Genomic DNA, 9,065 nt, shown 5'->3' on the forward strand with positions numbered 1-9,065 from the left:
AACTCGCTTTCTTGTGAGCTGGCCGCAACACCGCATGATGGCTTCAGGCCCTAATCTGGTTCCAGTACGGCACTCTGAGCCTTTGGTTATTTCCTCTTCCTGGTGGGAAATGAGAGTTAAATTTGCCCGTCCAGACACCTCCAGCTAGCCTCTCATTGGTTCTCGCTATTCCTGTTCATCTTCCGCAGAAATTGCAAACTGGGCCAAACGGGAGGTTAAAGGGACTGACTCTCCAAGTCGGGAGAGTGTTAGTAAAGCGTCTGGAATGTTGCACCCGAGTACCAGGGTACGAAAACTGAGACATATTTGAACTTGTCTCCCGTTCACATGGTTGATCATACTCTGGGTTCCACATGCATGTTTTAGATGAAGGAAGAATACCTTAAACCTGGAGAGTTGAGACCCGTGTAATGGGTACCATGCAATATGACTTCAAAGGGACTTCATTTGCTCACCGAACCTCTCCAATCCTATCACTGCTGCGTTTATGCCCCTGTACACACGCTTGATTCTCTTTTGGAGACATAGCAATCCATAGGTTTTAAGATACTAGTCAGGTACATTCTTAGGCGTTTAATATGGGGTTTTGAGACCATTTCGTTGAACAAGGAGTAGCTCTTGTCTATTCCATATTTGGCTTAAGGAACTTTATCTGTGCTCATTTCAATCTCTGGATTTATGCAGCACCCCAACTCACCTTTCCCCTTAAGCAAGCATAAGTTGGTTTTCTAAATTTGAGACCCTGTTCTGTTCTGTAATTCAGTTCCTGTGTAGCCAAGTTTACATTCCGTGTATTAGTGATATCTTATGATGTTTCTTTTTCTGTGTGACTTATTTCAGTTAGAATCATCATACCTGAATCCACTCATTGTGCTGCTAAGGGCCTGATGACACAGATTTCATTGCTGAGTGATATTGCTTTGTAAGTAAATACCACAACTTCTTTATCCATTTTTCACTTTCTGCGATGTTGAACTTGTACTGTAAACGAGGTTCTTGTAAACAGAGCCGTTCCAAACTTTGGGGTGGCTGTGTCTTTTTGATTTTAATTTCCCTAAGCTATAGGACCATAAGTGGCAGTGCCCTAGGCTCTGTTGCTTTGTTTTTTAGATGTTTCAGGAAACACCATACACTTCTCCCGAGTGTCTGTTGGCAATTTACATCCCGCCCATCAGCATAACAAGGCTCCCAGTTCTCCATGGCCTGCCCTGCCTTTCTGGATTTTACACTTTTTTCAGATGGCCCTTTTGACCGGGGGGAAGTGAGACTTCATTGTAGTGCAGATTTCCTTTGCAAGCTTGCTTGCTTGGCCAAAAATGGCGTATGCGTTTTTTCCTGAATATATTCAGGAAAAAACGCATACGCCCTTTTTGGCCAAGTGCATCATTGTGGACGTTCTGCCTCTTTTCCTATGCTTTCAATGCAATTCCAGTCTACCTCCTGAAATCGGTTTCCTGCAATTCTGCCCCGCTTTCAAGTCCTCTTTGCAGCCTTACTTCAGTCTATTTTTGGACGATAGCTGTCATTTATAACTCTGCAGGTTTGTGAATTACAGTGCCCCTGAGCTCCTTTCTTCAACTCGCTTTCTTGTGACCTGGCCGCAACACCGCAGAATGTCTTCAGGCCCTAATCTAGTTCTGGCACGGCATGCTGAGCCTTTGGTTAATTCCTCTTCCTGGTGGGAAATGAGAGTTAAATTTGCCCGTCCAAACACCTCCAGCTAGCCTCTCATTGGTTCTCGCTATTCCTGTTCATCTTCCGCAGAAATTGCAAACTGGGCCAAACAGGAGGTTAAAGGGACTGACTCTCCAAGTCGGGAGAGTGTTAGTAAAGCGTCTGGAATGTTGCACCCGAGTACCAGGGTACGAAAACTGAGACATATTTGAACACGTCTCCCGATCACATGGTTGATCATACTCTAGGTTCCACATGCATGTTTTAGCTGAAGGAAGAATACCTTAAACCTGGGTATTTGAGACCCGTGGAATGGGTACCATGCAATATGACTTCAAAGGGTCTTCATTTGCTCACCGAACCTCTCCAATCCTATCACTGCTGCGTTTATGCCCCTGTACACATGCTTGATTCTCTTTCGGAGACATAGCAATCCATAGGTTTAAAGATACTTACTACTCAGGTACATTCTTAGGCGTTTAATATGGGGTGTTGAGTCCATTTCGTTGAGCAAGGAGTAGCTCTTGTCTATTCCATATTTGGCTTAAGGAACTTTATCTGTGCTCATTTCAATCTCTGGTTTTATGCAGCACCCCAACTCACCTTTACCCTTAAGCAAGAATAAGTTGGTTTTCTAAATTTGAGACCCTGATCTGTTCTGTAATTCAGTTCCTGTGTAGCCAAGATTACATTCCGTGTATTACTGATATCTTATGATATTTCTTTTTCTGTGTGACTTATTTCAGTTAGAATCATCATACCTGAATCCACTCATTGTGCTGCTAAGGACCTGATGACACAGATTTCATTGCTGAGTGATATTGCTTTGTAAGTGAATACCACAACTTCTTTATCCATTTTTCACTTTCTGCGATGTTGAACTTGTACGGTAAACGAGGTTCTTGTAAACAGAGCCATTCCAAACTTTGGGGTGGCTGTGTCTTTTTGATTTTAATTTCCCTAAGCTATAGGACCATAAGTGGAAGTGCCCTCGGCTCTGTTGCTTTGTTTTTTAGATGTTTCAGGAAACACCATACACTTCTCCCAAGTGTCTGTTGGCAATTTACATCCCGCCCATCAGCATAACAAGGCTCCCAGTTCTCAATGGCCTGTTGCATTTCTGGATTTTACACTTTTTTCAGATGGCCCTTTTGACCGGGGGGAAGTGAGACTTCATTGTAGTGCAGATTTCCTTTGCAAGCTTGCTTGGTTGGCCAAAAAGGGCGTATGCGTTTTTTCCTGAATATATTCAGGAAAAAACGCATACGCCCTTTTTGGCCAAGTGCATCATTGTGGATGTTCTGCCTCTTTTCCTATGCTTTCAATGCAATTCCAGTCTACCTCCTGAAATCGGTTTCCTGCAATTCTGCCCCGCTTTCAAGTCCTCTTGGCAGCCTTACTTCAGTATATTTTTGGACGATAGCTGTCATTTATAACTCTGCAGGTTTGTGAATTACAGTGCCCCTGAGCTCCTTTCTTCAACTCGCTTTCTTGTGACCTGGCCGCAACACCGCAGGATGGCTTCAGGCCCTAATCTGGTTCCGGCCCGGCATGCTGAGCCTTTGGTTAATTCCTCTTCCTGGTGGGAAATCAGAGTTAAATTTGCCCGTCCAGACACCTCCAGCTAGCCTCTCATTGGTTCTCGCTATTCCTGTTCATCTTCCGCGGAAATTGCAAACTGGGCCAAACAGGAGGTTAAAGGGACTGACTCTCCAAGTCGGGAGAGTGTTAGTAAAGCGTCTGGAATGTTGCACCCGAGTACCAGGGTATGAAAACTGAGACATATTTGAACACGTCTCCCGTTCACATGGTTGATCATACTCTGGGTTCCACATGCATGTTTTAGCTGAAGGAAGAATACCTTAAACCTGGAGAGTTGAGACCCGTGTAATGGGTACCATGCAATATGACTTCAAAGGGTCTTCATTTGCTCACCGAACCTCTCCAATCCTATCACTGCTGCGTTTATGCCCCTGTACACACGCTTGATTCTCTTTTGGAGACATAGCAATCCATAGGTTTTAAAATACTTACTAGTCAGGTACATTCTTAGGCGTTTAATATGGGGTTTTGAGTCCATTTCGTTGAGCAAGGAGTAGCTCTTGTCTATTCCATATTTGGCTTAAGGAACGTTATCTGTGCTCATTTCAATCTCTGGTTTTATGCAGCACCCCAACTCACCTTTCCCCTTAAGCAAGCATAAGTTGGTTTTCTAAATTTGAGACCCTGTTCTGTTTTGGAATGCAGTTCCTGTGTAGCCAAGTTTACATTCCGTGTATTAGTGATATCTTATGATGTTTCTTTTTCTGTGTGACTTATTTCAGTTAGAATCAACGTACCTGAATCCACTCATTATGCTGCTGCGGGCCTGATGACATAGATTTCATTGCTGAGTGATACTGCATTGTACGTAAGTACCACAAGTTCTTTATCCATTTTTCACTTTCTGTGATATTGAACTTGTACGGTAAACGAGGTTCTTGTAAACGGAGGCGTCCCAAACTTTGGGGTGGCTGTGTCTTTTTTATTTTAATTTCCCTAAGCTATAGGAGCGTAAGTGGCAGTGCCCTAGGCTCTGTTGCTTTGTTTTTTAGATGTTTCAGGAAACAGCATACACTTCTCCAGAGTGGCTGTTGGCAATTTACATCCCGCCCATCAGCATAACAAGGCTCCCAGTTCTCCATGGCCTGTCCTGCCTTTCTGGATTTTACACTTTTTTCAGATGTCCCTTTTGACCGGGGGGAAGTGAGACTTCATTGTAGTGCAGATTTCCTTTGCAAGCTTGCTTGGTTGGCCAAAAAGGGCGTATGCGTTTTTTCCTGAATATATTCAGGAAAAAACGCATACGCCCTTTTTGGCCAAGTGCATCATTGTGGACGTTCTGCCTCTTTTCCTATGCTTTCAATGCAATTCCAGTCTACCTCCTGAAATCGGTTCCTGCAATTCTGCCCCACTTTCAAGTCCTCTTGGCAGCCTTACTTCAGTCTATTTTTGGATGATAGCTGTCATTTATAACTCTGCAGGTTTGTGAATTACAGTGCCCCTGAGCTCCTTTCTTCAACTCGCTTTCTTGTGACCTGGCCGCAACACCGCAGGATGGCTTCAGGCCCTAATCTGGTTCCGGCACGGCACGCTGAGCCTTTGGTTATTTCCTCTTCCTGGTGGGAAATGAGAGTTAAATTTGCCCGTCCAGACACCTCCAGCTAGTCTCTCATTGGTTCTCGCTATTCCTGTTCATCTTCCGCAGAAATTGCAAACTGGGCCAAACAGGAGGTTAAAGGCGCTGACTCTCCAAGTGGGGAGAGTGTTAGTAAAGCGTCTGGAATGTTGCACCCGAGTATCAGGGGAGGAAAACTGAGACATATTTGAACACGTCTCCCGATCACATGGTTGATCATACTTGGGTTCCACATGCATGTTTTAGCTGAAGGAAGAATACCTTAAACCTGGAGAGTTAAGACCCGTGTAAAGGGTACCATGCAATATGACTTCAAAGCGTCTTCATTTGCTCACCGAACCTCTCCAATCCTATCACTGCTGCGTTTATGCCCCTGTACACATGCTTGATTCTCTTTCGGAGACATAGCAATCCATAGGTTTTAAGATACTTACTAGTCAGGTACATTCTTAGGCGTTTAATATGCGGTGTTGAGTCCATTTCGTTGAGCAAGGAGTAGCTCTTGTCTATTCCATATTTGACTTAAGGAAATTTATCTGTGCTCATTTCAATCTCTGGTTTTATGCAGCACCCCAACTCACCTTTCCCCTTAAGCAAGCATAAGTTGGTTTTCTAAATTTGAGACCCTGTTCTGTTCTGTAATTCAGTTCCTGTGTAGCCAAGTTTACATTCCGTGTATTACTGATATCTTATGATGTTTCTTTTTCTGTGTGACTTATTTCAGTTAGAATCATCATACCTGAATCCACTCATTGTGCTGCTAAGGGCCTGATGACACAGATTTCATTGCTGAGTGATATTGCTTTGTAAGTAAATACCACAACTTCTTTATCCATTTTTCACTTTCTGCGATGTTGAACTTGTACTGTAAGCGAGGTTCTTGTCAACAGAGCCGTTCCAAACTTTGGGGTGGCTGTGTCTTTTTGATTTTAATTTCCCTAAGCTATAGGACCATAAGTGGAAGTGCCCTAGGTTCTGTTGCTTTGTTTTTTAGATGTTTCAGGAAACACCATACACTTCTCCCGAGTGGTTGTTGGCAATTTACATCCCGCCCATCAGCATAACAAGGCTCCCAGTTCTCCATGGCCTGTCCTGCCTTTCTGGATTTTACACTTTTTTCAGATGGCCCTTTTGACCGGGGGGAAGTGAGACTTCATTGTAGTGCAGATTTCCTTTGCAAGCTTGCTTGGTTGGCCAAAAAGGGCGTATGCGTTTTTTCCTGAATATATTCAGGAAAAAACGCATACGCCCTTTTTGGCCAAGTGCATCATTGTGGACGTTCTGCCTCTTTTCCTATGCTTTCAATGCAATTCCAGTCTACCTCCTGAAATCGGTTTCCTGCAATTCTGCCCCGCTTTCAAGTCCTCTTGGCAGCCTTACTTCAGTCTATTTTTGGATGATAGCTGTCATTTATAACTCTGCAGGTTTGTGAATTACAGTGCCCCTGAGCTCCTTTCTTCAACTCGCTTTCTTGTGACCTGGCCGCAACACCGCATGATGGCTTCAGGCCCTAATCTGGTTCTGGCCCGGCATGCTGAGCCTTTGGTTAATTCCTCTTCCTGGTGGGAAATGAGAGTTAAATTTGCCAGTCCAGACACCTCCAGCTAGCCTCTCATTGGTTCTCGCTATTCCTGTTCATCTTCCGCAGAAATTGCAAACTGGCGCAAACAGGAGGTTAAAGGGACTGACTCTCCAATTCGGGAGAGTGTTAGTAAAGGGTCTGGAATGGTGCACCCGAGTACCAGGGTATGAAAACTGAGACATATGTGAACACGTCTCCCGTTCACATGGTTGATCATACTCTGGGTTCCACATGCATGTTTTAGCTGAAGGAAGAATACCTTAAACCTGGAGAGTTGAGACCCGTGTAATGGGTACCATGCAATATGACTTCAAAGGGTCTTCATTTGCTCACCGAACCTCTCCAATCCTATCACTGCTGCGTTTATGCCCCTGTACACACGCTTGATTCTCTTTTGGAGACATAGCAATCCATAGGTTTTAAAATACTTACTAGTCAGGTACATTCTTAGGCGTTTAATATGGGGTTTTGAGTCCATTTCGTTGAGCAAGGAGTAGCTCTTGTCTATTCCATATTTGGCTTAAGGAACGTTATCTGTGCTCATTTCAATCTCTGGTTTTATGCAGCACCCCAACTCACCTTTCCCCTTAAGCAAGCATAAGTTGGTTTTCTAAATTTGAGACCCTGTTCTGTTTTGGAATGCAGTTCCTGTGTAGCCAAGTTTACATTCCGTGTATTAGTGATATCTTATGATGTTTCTTTTTCTGTGTGACTTATTTCAGTTAGAATCAACGTACCTGAATCCACTCATTATGCTGCTGCGGGCCTGATGACATAGATTTCATTGCTGAGTGATACTGCATTGTACGTAAGTACCACAAGTTCTTTATCCATTTTTCACTTTCTGTGATATTGAACTTGTACGGTAAACGAGGTTCTTGTAAACGGAGGCGTCCCAAACTTTGGGGTGGCTGTGTCTTTTTTATTTTAATTTCCCTAAGCTATAGGAGCGTAAGTGGCAGTGCCCTAGGCTCTGTTGCTTTGTTTTTTAGATGTTTCAGGAAACAGCATACACTTCTCCCGAGTGTCTGTTGGCAATTTACATCCCGCCCATCAGCATAACAAGGCTCCCAGTTCTCCATGGCCTGTCCTGCCTTTCTGGATTTTACACTTTTTTCAGATGTCCCTTTTGACCGGGGGGAAGTGAGACTTCATTGTAGTGCAGATTTCCTTTGCAAGCTTGCTTGGTTGGCCAAAAAGGGCGTATGCGTTTTTTCCTGAATATATTCAGGAAAAAACGCATACGCCCTTTTTGGCCAAGTGCATCATTGTGGACGTTCTGCCTCTTTTCCTATGCTTTCAATGCAATTCCAGTCTACCTCCTGAAATCGGTTCCTGCAATTCTGCCCCACTTTCAAGTCCTCTTGGCAGCCTTACTTCAGTCTATTTTTGGATGATAGCTGTCATTTATAACTCTGCAGGTTTGTGAATTACAGTGCCCCTGAGCTCCTTTCTTCAACTCGCTTTCTTGTGACCTGGCCGCAACACCGCAGGATGGCTTCAGGCCCTAATCTGGTTCCGGCACGGCACGCTGAGCCTTTGGTTATTTCCTCTTCCTGGTGGGAAATGAGAGTTAAATTTGCCCGTCCAGACACCTCCAGCTAGTCTCTCATTGGTTCTCGCTATTCCTGTTCATCTTCCGCAGAAATTGCAAACTGGGCCAAACAGGAGGTTAAAGGCGCTGACTCTCCAAGTGGGGAGAGTGTTAGTAAAGCGTCTGGAATGTTGCACCCGAGTATCAGGGGAGGAAAACTGAGACATATTTGAACACGTCTCCCGATCACATGGTTGATCATACTTGGGTTCCACATGCATGTTTTAGCTGAAGGAAGAATACCTTAAACCTGGAGAGTTAAGACCCGTGTAAAGGGTACCATGCAATATGACTTCAAAGCGTCTTCATTTGCTCACCGAACCTCTCCAATCCTATCACTGCTGCGTTTATGCCCCTGTACACATGCTTGATTCTCTTTCGGAGACATAGCAATCCATAGGTTTTAAGATACTTACTAGTCAGGTACATTCTTAGGCGTTTAATATGCGGTGTTGAGTCCATTTCGTTGAGCAAGGAGTAGCTCTTGTCTATTCCATATTTGACTTAAGGAAATTTATCTGTGCTCATTTCAATCTCTGGTTTTATGCAGCACCCCAACTCACCTTTACCCTTAAGCAAGCATAAGTTGGTTTTCTAAATTTGAGACCCTGTTCTGTTCTGTAATTCAGTTCCTGTGTAGCCAAGTTTACATTCCGTGTATTACTGATATCTTATGATGTTTCTTTTTCTGTGTGACTTATTTCAGTTAGAATCATCATACCTGAATCCACTCATTGTGCTGCTAAGGGCCTGATGACACAGATTTCATTGCTGAGTGATATTGCTTTGTAAGTAAATACCACAACTTCTTTATCCATTTTTCACTTTCTGCGATGTTGAACTTGTACTGTAAGCGAGGTTCTTGTCAACAGAGCCGTTCCAAACTTTGGGGTGGCTGTGTCTTTTTGATTTTAATTTCCCTAAGCTATAGGACCATAAGTGGAAGTGCCCTAGGTTCTGTTGCTTTGTTTTTTAGATGTTTCAGGAAACACCATACACTTCTCCCGAGTGGTTGTTGGCAATTTACATCCCGCCCA

The 9,065-nt window shown here is 43.8% G+C and overlaps 1 long non-coding RNA gene across 1 annotated transcript in view; it reads left to right on the forward strand.

The window, feature by feature from the left end:
- The window catches only part of LOC307181295, a 1,377,052-nt gene extending 1,373,010 nt beyond the window's left edge, over positions 1-4,042 (forward strand). The window contains exon 8 of the long non-coding RNA XR_013826358.1: positions 3,999-4,042. This is a non-coding gene — a long non-coding RNA (uncharacterized lncRNA). The remainder of the gene's footprint in view (positions 1-3,998) is intronic.
- Positions 4,043-9,065: the final 5,023 nt, after the last annotated feature.

Source organism: Stenella coeruleoalba (assembly GCF_951394435.1).
Source record: "Stenella coeruleoalba genome assembly, contig: scaffold_34, whole genome shotgun sequence".
Classification (NCBI taxonomy): domain Eukaryota; kingdom Metazoa; phylum Chordata; class Mammalia; order Artiodactyla; family Delphinidae; genus Stenella; species Stenella coeruleoalba.